General features: G+C 42.6%; 1 long non-coding RNA gene across 1 annotated transcript; it reads right to left on the bottom strand.

Moving 5' to 3' along the window:
- Positions 1-5,448: 5,448 nt before the first annotated feature.
- On the bottom strand, positions 5,449-6,615 carry LOC117047226. The gene is made up of 2 exons (XR_004426669.1): positions 6,483-6,615; positions 5,449-5,641 (listed from the first exon to the last, which is right to left on the bottom strand). It is a non-coding gene; the product is annotated as an uncharacterized LOC117047226 (long non-coding RNA).
- Between the last annotated feature and the right edge of the window lie 3,917 nt (positions 6,616-10,532).

The raw sequence follows: 10,532 nt of genomic DNA, 5'->3' as shown, positions 1-10,532 counted from the left end.
CTTTCTTGAAGATCTGGACCGCATAGTGATGGAGTGCTGGTGGAAAGAGATGGGGCACCAAAAATAAAAAAAAGATAGTGATGAAACTTGCAGGATGGTGAGTTTCAGCTTCCCCTCAAGCTTGCTATCCAAATGTGTTTGACACATTAGCTTGTCAGCGTCACCTCTTTGCCTGTTTTCTGCCATCCAAAGCCAGGCAGCTACTGCAGGGGATTTGTGAAATTAATGCATATGTAGTACAGCAACAGAATTTTGCTGTATTGATTGGAAGAAGGGAATTACATGAAGGTGCTTGCAGGAAACATGCAAATATTATGCTTCTAGGAAGTGCCAGCTGTTTATCTATTTGTAATATTCCTTAGAAAACCATGCCCTACTTTTCTTTCCCTCAGTGAGATCTACCACACGGAAGAAAACGAATGCCCATCATTTCAGTTCTTCCCAAGCACCATACAATAGGACATTCAAGGTCCCTTGTGCCCTTACTGTGGGGGGATGCATTTTTGTAATAAATAAAACCTGCCATTCACAAAACTGGAGAGCAACAGACCCTATGAGGGATTCTTGTCACATCGCAACTTCTAGATTGGGGGTTCTCAAACTCGTGCCAGAGAAAAGATAGCAAATTTTGACAGGCTGTGTAACCAGCAATACCTTTTTATCATCAGGCTAGGGAAAGGACATTAAAGAAAAATGTAGGAAGCAGGGCCACATGAAAATCACAGAATACTTTATAGTAGCTATAAAGTTTTATTTCTATCATTTAAAAAACATGGGAGGGGTCTTGTAATGCACCAATAAGTCATTTTTATGTCATGTAAAGTGCAGTCCCGCTCTGGTACTCTGATAAATGTGGTGTGTGAACCCTTTATGTATGTATTTGTTTATTTATCACTTAATGCCAAAACAGGCTTCTAAGCAGTTTACAAGTATAAAAATGAATTACACAAGCACCCATAATTAAAATGCGCAATAAAGCATCTGTAGAAATTTTCATAATTAAAATAATCAATAATACAACCCCATTAGAGAAACACAGCAGTTACGACAGGAGACTCAGATAACGATGTGGGACTCAGACCATGGGGTGGCTGTGGACACTTTTGGCTATGCACACACTCGTTACATACAGCCCCCAACTATCTCTCCAGATCACATTTCTGCAAATCCTTGATGTGCTGATTTTCCATTGATGGACATCATACGGCCATTGTCCTAACTGAACATTATATCATATTTGTTCCTCTTTGTTCTGCCCATTAGCAGCTAAGACTTTAGTGAATCACCTGAATCAGTAAAATTCCAAAATCCATCACAGGACAACCACTTTATTGGGCCACCCAATATTTTTCTTTTTAAAATAAATAAATAAATGCCACAAAATAGTGAGCAAGCTTTCGGGTTCTCCGGAACTCTTCATCAGGCTATATATATATTTTTAAAGCAGATGGTGGGAAGATGGGGTTCTGGAGGGAAAAATAGGCTGATGTTGAAGTCACACAGTCTGCATTTCATTATGGTCTTAACAATGGAATGTAGTGGGAGGCAGCAGTCAATCAGATTAGGCTCTACGAGGTGCTATGTAAGATTCAGGTTGCACTTGAATCAGTAAGGTAAAAAGTAAACTTCTGCTGTTAAAATTTTGCAAGCTCTGAAGTTTCAGGCTGTTATGTACTGAGTTGAATAGGATCCAAAACGCAGCAGTCTGGTTGGTCCTAGAACAATAGGATTCAGAATGCAGCAGTCTGCCCCAATCCGGCTCCAGGTGGAAGTGAATCCGCAACCTGATTGGCCCACAGGAATATTCCGGAACTAGTGGTTTAAACCCGTTAAAATAACAGGGGCTAGAACATTTCTGACACAAAACCCAAAGTCCTGAAGTGCAGGGAGCAGGGCAAACCATGCGCTCCCTACGCGGTGTTAAGATTCCTGAGGGAGAAATGACGGCGTGTTTCCTTTTATTGTTCCTGTCCTAAACATACTTACTGCACGAAGCATGGCTTGCTGCCTCCTCCTCCTCCCCTCACTTTCCGCACGCGCGATGCTCTCCACATGCCTGTCACTCACCCAGAAATAACACGCTGCTGCAGACACCCACGGCCGACGCCGAGCTCGAGCTCAGCAGAACCCCGCCTTAATCCTGCCCCTCCGGTCTGGGCTGCCTGGCGGGCTAGGCCTGCGCTTGCTGCTGAGGGAATGGAGTTAAGGGCTGGGAGCAGCCATGATGGTAGGTTCCTGCGGAGCTTCCACCGCTGTTGTGGTGAGGTCTTCTGGCCAGGGGAAGGGGCGGCTGAGGGAGAGCGGCGACAGGAGGGGGCTTTTTTCCCTGGAGTGGTGTGGGGCTAGGGGACGGTAGAACATGTTTCCTTGCGGATGTGTGGGGCTCCCAGCCCCTTTCGGAGTGTGAGGCGGTGGGTGGGGAAGCGAGGGGGGTGAGGCGGAGGCGGAGGCGGAGGCGGTGGCATCATCTCCCAGGAGGCTCCCCCCCCCAGTTCTTCTCCTCCTTCTGCCCAGCGGCGAGAGTGGCAGTGTGGCCTCCCTTCTCAGCCACCCTTCAGCCTCTGGAGCGCCAGCATTCCATTTCAACCGCCGCTTCAACTGCCGCCGCTGCTCCCGGCCCGATCTCTCTCCATCCAATCCCTGTGTCCATGGGGCACATGCTCAGTAGCACAAACCCAGAGACACAGGGACTGGACGCAGAGACACTTGCGTTTTATATATATAGATTAGCCAATCATGTGGGGCCCATTGTGTAAATAGGGTATATAAAGCAGACATTTTGGGGGAACTTTCATCCCTTGCTACTATGAGCTGAATAAAGAGCATGAAATCCGCACTTGACTCCGAGTATATTTCACAGGCCCTGGCTATTGTGAAGCTGAAGTTGTTTCTCTTTATGTTCTGGCTACCTGAGCCTTCTCATTAGCCAGAAAGACTAGTCTGTCGACACTCCTCAGGGTTAGAGCAATGAACTGGGTCTTTGTACCTGGCAGAAATGGGCAGATATACGAAATATGGAACTTTAAAGCCCATTGCCTAGTATGACAGCTTTGGCTCAGCTGCAGTACTTTGTAGAGTTGTTCTTATCAATCAAATTGAGTGCTAATATGTGCTGACGCACGCATCCAAAAAGATATTCCGAATGCTAATCTTCACATCTCCTCTGCATTTGTGCTCAGATGCTCAACCGCACTGTTACAGAGAGAGGAAAAGAGAGACAGGGGGCAGGGGCGGGGAGGGCTCACACTTCATCTTTATTTTCATTGTGAAAAGGGCAAAGGTATTCCATTATTGTTCTAAGTGAATTTCCCTTTACCAAGGGAATCGTTAGATTTTCCTCCACCCTAGATCCCACTCTTTTCTCTTGGTTTAGTTGCCAAATTAACCTTTGTATCACCTAGTTTCCTTTCACACTGCTTTTCAATTTAGGCCCCAAATTGTTCAGGCACACAAGTAATTGTCCTCCTCTTCTTGCCCCCTTTTGCCAAGGTAAGTCATTTGATCTCCTCCAATAGCAATGTGTGAGGCTAGTCCTGCTATTCCAAGTCCATATGTCACCCTGAGGCTTTTTCTGTCTGGAGTATCTTCAGCAATTAACAGCTTGTGGAACCACAATGCCTTCTCAGAAATTCATTTAAATTACTAGCACTAATTAGTATTAATATCGTAATTTATCATCTGATATATTTTAAATATGGGCTTGTGGGAAATGACAGTCTAATTTAATACAAAGCCAACTGTGTAAAGAAAGAATGCTGATATCGGGTGGCTATTCCCTTCCCAGCCCAGGAAAATGGTGTTTTCATCAAATTTGATGAAAATTCCTTAGTTGCCTAGGTCTTCATAGTCCTTCTCATTTTGCTGATGTTGTCTTCATCCTAAAACAACAAAACCTTACCCTTTATTATTGCATTTTTTAAAAAAGCCTCCCCTTCCTCCAAGGAGTTTTGGGTAGTATGTATGGCCCCTCTGCATATTTTTATTATCAAAACAATCCTGTGAGGTAGGTTAGGCTGAAGGATAGACAACTGACTCATGCCTTAGAAACTCTCATTTCTTCTCAAAGCTTCTCCTTTTTTATGCCCATTGAGTTTTCTTAGCAAAATACTGGAGTGGGTTGCCAGTTCCTTCTCCAGGTGGATCACATTTAGTCTAAACTCTCGGCTATGACCTGTCCGTATTAGGTGGCCCTGCATGGCATAGCTCATAGCTTCTTGGAGTTATTGAAGCCCCTTCGCCATGACAAGGCAGTGATCCATGAAGGGGTCAAATGGTGTAGAGGAGTGTTATTGCAGCCATAGGACTATTTCTCAAGCCTCCTTAAGTCCAGTTTGATACCCCCCCTTTTATTTTTTTATTTAGGGACAGCTGGTGCAGAACTAGGTTAGGTCTGTTATGCAGAAAGTACAGCTAGCTGCAGTACAGAGGGCAGGCAAAGGCTAAGGAACTCACACTAATGTCACGAACTGTGTCATTATTGCCTGCAGATAATTAAAATGGATTTTCAGGAGCAAATGCTCCCTGCACTGTATGTTAACACTTCACATTTCCTTTCATCAAGCCTCCATATCTTAATCCTCTGGAAATGGCTTGGCATCACTTAAAACACCATCAGAGAGCAAAAGCAAAGCTATTAAGACAGAGCTGGTTTTGACATTAAACCACTGCTGGCTTAATATACTGACCTTTGTTTAGAGTCGCAAATGTATGAGTCATGTCTGCAGTCTTGCCCATGATACTAAAAATGAATGGAATTGCCATTCATGGAAGAAATTTCTTATGTTTAAACATGCAATATATTGCCAAAGGACTTAAAGACCCAGGATATTACATTGACATCCCCTATCCCCAAGTGACACTGGCATTCACTAAAAAAATTGTACAACCTGATAGAAGCAAATCACTGGTAGGAGCAGTATCTGAAGAAGTGTGCATGCACACGAAAGCTCATACCAAGAACAAACTCAGTTGGTCTCTAAGGTGCTACTGGAAAGAATTTTCTATTTTGTTTTGACTATGGCAGACCAACACGGCTACCCACCTGTCACTGGTAGGAGCAGTTACCAAAGGCTTTTAGAGGCAGCCTGCACCTCTCCATGATAGTTCTGGACAAGCCTCCCTTTCACACACAGTTTATGAAATATAATGTAAAGGCCACTTTTCTGTACACTCAGCAGAGAATGGGGAGAAAATCCTGGGCTATGAACATTCATTCATTCATTAATCCTTTTAAAGAGTTGACATGATCAAGAGTCAAATTTAAATGTTAAAAGTTAGGAGGCAGATACCTTAAATATCGCAGCTAGCTTAAAACTGTGATCCATAAAAGTATGAGGATTCGTTTAGTTCTTAGTTTTAGAACCTATAATTTTATTATTCTGAAGGTTTGCTACATTTAGATAGCATTTTTGCTATATGTTATCTGTCAAGATGTGACCAGCCCTGGTGTAATTCTTGATTTCATATAATCTTAGATGTGGCACATGCTAATTTGATACTTTTCAGAACATTCTCAAACTAGAGCACCAAGCAGCCTGATAAGTCTATCTAGTATTAGACCAGTTACCAAGGAACAGCTTTTGAGACATCAGTGAATCTGCAGTTGAAGGAAGAGCTCCAGGAAGGGCCATCCACATCTCTTCTGCAATAAGAAGACAGATGTGTACAAGTGCTTGCTGTGGGATCATTTACTATCTAGCCTGCACTTATTTGACAGGCAAAGCATCTTAATGTCTAGGTAAATCCATCTAGTTAAGCTACTGCAAATCTGCTTTGCATATCCACCTGCACCAGTCTAACCCTTACTTGTGTAGTAGCAGATGATTCGCTGATGAAAGATGGTGCGACTTAAACATTAATGCCTCAGAATTGCATTGCATAAATAGACTGAGTTAAGCATTTTTAGAGGCTGAGAAAACCTTTTCTGCAACTTTGGTTAGTTTTAAAGTGTGTCTGCACTTTTAAGTTATGTATTGGAAGCATCACAGAGGTCGTTGGACAGATATCATTAATTAACTTATTTTAATTTATTTTGTATTATTGTATGTAAATTTACTTTCTAGAATATCTTTTTACACATGTACAGCACATTACGATTTCTAACTGGTGTTAATAGAAGTCAATTGGCTCCACCTCTTCATTCTCCACCCCCAATAAGAATAATAGAGAATTTAACATTTAAAGTGCTAAACCCAATCCCCCTGCTATCAATTTTCTGTGTACAGCCTCTGCTTATCCTGGGCTGGTTTTGTTTTGTTTTGTTTTTTTACAAAGTGCATTTTCCCCTAGCCTAGGAAGACAAAGAAGACAAAAGTATTTCCACAGTGTTCCCACTAAACGGGGCAAATAGAAACTCCAGGATGTATTTGATTCAGATAGGAAATAGGGTCTTCAGAGAAAGTGTTAACCCCTTCCTTCAATGGCACAGGCCCCCCTGAAGCTGCATTTTACCTTTTTTTTAAAAAAAATAACCAGTTGGATACCTGATCATGGATCACCCACTGTCTAGTTTGGCCCTGTCTGGATCTTAACCTAGATCTGCTTATTATCATAAATAGCACTACACCGTCAGACAATTCCCTGGATATCACAGGAGCAACACTCAATTCCCTTTCAGACCTTTCGAAGACTTTGATTTCCATTGTCTCCTGCTGCCTTGGTCCATGCATGGCATCAGCACAGTATGCAAAAGCCAGGTCATAGTGGCTGAATGCTCACTGTGATGTCACAAAGTCCTGCCACTTGGCAACCAGACCTAAAGCCAGAGTTTCAGAACAGCCAGATAGCCAGGGAGACTATCCATTGCCTAACCTTGGTATCTTAACTGACTGAGCTCCATTGTTAATACTATGAAAGGCTCATTTTTAAAGGGATGAATAATTACAGCTTCTTCAAATAAATTCCTATTGTATTTGAATTAAAAGAAGCTATTTATTTGATTTACGAGGAAACAGAGGAGATATATGTAGCCATGAAGACACAAGGACAGCCTAGACACCAGAAGCTCACCTACTTAGCCACTTTTTCTACTAGCACTGTCTGTGAACAGTTTCTCTAGCAGATGAATTAAAAGCAGCCGACTTATTTGTACATGCCAAGGACTGGGATTTTGAATAAGAAGTCTGAAAGGTGAATCTTCCAAGAATGGCTTACATGTCGGGATGTTGCCAAGTATGTGTGGTCTTTTGTTTTAATGAATAGCTTTATTCAGTTCTCCTTTCACTGTTTGTGTCTGAGAGACTGATGGGCATGTGTGGTCAGGAAATAGATTTCTCAGTAACATAGCTGACTCTGGATGTGCTACCGCAAGACATTTGGTGGGACTGCCTCTCTATATGGCTTATTTTCGTATTTATATAGTATCATCAGTGTGGGTGGCGTTTCACAATGTACAAGAGGACAGGGCCCTGACCCAAGGAACTTGCAGCCTCTAACATTTGACACAGGAAAGATAACAGAGGACAGGAAGGAAAATAGAGGCAGAAAGAGACAGAGGGAGAATATTCATTTATTTCAGTTACATGTGCCTGGGCTTAGTTACAGTAGGGGGAGCCGACATAAAAAGCAGAGTGTAATGTATTGATCTTAGCTATCACATTTACCAAAGCAAAGCAAGTTCAAGAGAAATCTAAATACCTGCTTGTTATTAATGACTAGGAGTTGCACCCCTGCTCACAACCCCCCCTGCCATTTCCTCCACATTTTTAATTTTAATTTTAATTTTTTCCAAATTATTACAAATTGAACTGAATTACTTTAATTTAATGCAATTTCTTAAAATCAGGTTTCCTGCTCATATTGCTATCATATGTCCAAGATATTCCCCCATAGCTGTTTCCTTTCTTATTTAGTCTCCAGTTGACTTCCTTCGCATGCCATTAAACCAGCTGTCCGCTTTTTCACCTTACAAACAGCTACCTTGGTTTCATCTTATATGTATATAATCTATTCCATCTACATTTTTATTCCAGACCTGGTGTGTTGAAAGAGTTCAGTTATTACCTGGGTGGCACAAGGTCACATTCCATTCCATTCTATTCAGCTGTTATCAAACTAACATGTGAACCTCGGCCATAAATAACTCGCAGAGTGAACTTTCCAGACTTCCACCATTAAATTCCCCTCTGCATTTCTTTCTCGGCACACAACACGCAACACTTTCCCCCCTCAGATCCAGCCTCTCTTCAACAACTGCCCAGCTGTGGGTCTTTCCTTTTCCCCACTACAATCCTTCAACAACACCCCCCATCCAGAGGTGGTTGTAAAAAAAATCCATTCACCCTTGGTCGAGGGGCAGGGGCTCAAAGCAAAACTTTATTAAATCCCTTGTAGATCATAAATCAAAGGCCCACCCCTTTTTCAAAATATAAAACTGAGTAGCAACTACATGCGTCTCTTCATTATGTAGAGGAGGACAGGATAAAAAAAGGCCATTATAAAACCATAAGAAAGCGCAAAGTACTTTGTCTTCCCCTTCCTTTCATGGCTGTTGTAGGGATTCACAGAAAACCATTCAAATACCTTCAGAAAACCAGTCCCAGTTCTTTCAGCAGCTGATCGATTGAAGCTTATTTGCATATGATGCTTCGAGAGCACCTCTTTATTAATGCCAATTATCCAGATTGAGGAGGAACCTGCTACAAATCAGGCCGGTAACGGAGGCTCGTCCATGGCAGGGGCACACTCTCAGAATGCTCCCGTTCTGCCTTCCAAGTTGGCAGACACGGGATTGTGTGACACTGCGGGATGCAGTGAACTTCCCGGACCCCACTGGAAAGGATCAGAAAGATTTATGCCTCATTCCCTTCCTTTCCCCTGCCTGAACTTCTTTGCAATCCCTCGATGGCTATGAAGAACCACCACCATGGCCGGAAACTGTCATTCCCTCCCCATTGACCCCTAGAGCTTCCCCTTCACACCCCATGCAACTACAAAGTTCACTTTGCTTGACCTCTTGGTCCCCCCCCCCCCATGGAAATCCAAGATTGTTGTGAGGCGCTACAAATCCTTCAATGGGGGCTGTGATCTGACGCAGTTCCAGACTTCTGATGTGGTACTACAGATCCAATGGGGGCTGCGTGACGACATACTTACATTTGTATGTACATAGGAAGAAATGTCTTCACAAAATTCCATATGACAGCAAAGCAGACAAGTCAGGCATGTGCAAAGGGGCTCCATGTTTGCTGTTGCCGTTTAGGAAAAGCAATATTTCTCATAGGTGTGTTGCTGTACAAGAAGAAAGGAGCACAAAGTGATTATGAGAAGTTTTGCTTTTTCCAGATGGTAATGGCAAATCACTGCACTGTTTGAGGCTGCAATCTTTTACGCCCTTGAGCTCCTTGGGACTGACTTCTGAGTAGATATGCATAAGATTATGCTCTAAACTCTAATCATACGCATACGTCTTTGAAAGTTTACTTTGCTGAACTCAGTGGGACTTACTCAAGTAAACAGGGATTGGATCAGGTTTTTAATTCAGTATAAAATACATTTGTACTTAACTGCAATATGAGGATAATACTGACCAACCTGTCTAATGGTCATTGAGATAAAGCATATGAAGTATGTTGAACATTCAAAAACCACTATTTACACACCAGGGATTATTATTGCTGCTATTATTATTAGGATTCCAGCTGATCAGTTTGCATTGGCTTTATCACATTGCAGAATTGTGCTGTACATGAAGAACGCAACATGAAATAGTAGCTCAGTAGCTCTTCTAAGTTTTATTACCAAATTACACTGCTAATTCTTCCATAGTGTCTTAACAGCTGTTTAATTTCCTAGGGAAAGTGTGAAATCCTTCTCTGGTGACTGATTTAAAAGTCTCACTCATGTCATAGATGTTTGAAAAGCAGATTTGTTTGCTTATTTAACTGTAAACATTGGCATATGTCAGGGTTTATGTACAGTAAAAATGGAAACGTTTTCGGGATGCAATCCTGTGCAAAACATACTCAGCTGCTTAAAGGCAGCTACCATTCTCTGCTCACTTACCTGGAAGTAAGTCCCTTTGAACTCAGTTTAGCTCACCTCTGAGTAGATACATAACGGATTGCACAGTTTGGCATTCTGACTTCTGCACTGGATCACCCACAAAGTTTTCCTGAGGGCTTGTTCTCTTTTTCCAGGAACTGAACATTCTGGATGAAAACAACCACTCTGAGTTGCAAAACCACGCTCCCTTTTATGGAGGGACGGATTACAAAAAGACAAGAAGTGACCCACCGAGTTGGACAAAGGCCACTTAGGGGGCAGAACCAACCACCACTGCCCTGCATAGACCGCCTCACGCAATCTGATCAGTGTGCCGTGATCTATTGCAGAAGGTGCATTCCAACTAAACAGCTACAGATGACGGAAGCAAGTGATGCATGCCTTGTGTGGTAAGGAAAGAGCTCCACACTAATGAGTAAAATGCTTACATTGGGGCTGGGGAACCTTTTTGGCTCCATGGGTCAGATCCCTACCAGGATCTGCTGTGTAAGCCCAATTTGACAAGTGGGGGGGTGTACCTGTCAATCACA

The sequence above is a fragment of the Lacerta agilis genome, chromosome 5, assembly GCF_009819535.1.
Source record: "Lacerta agilis isolate rLacAgi1 chromosome 5, rLacAgi1.pri, whole genome shotgun sequence".
Lineage (NCBI taxonomy): Eukaryota > Metazoa > Chordata > Lepidosauria > Squamata > Lacertidae > Lacerta > Lacerta agilis.
This window is presented reverse-complemented; position numbering and strand designations above follow the sequence as displayed.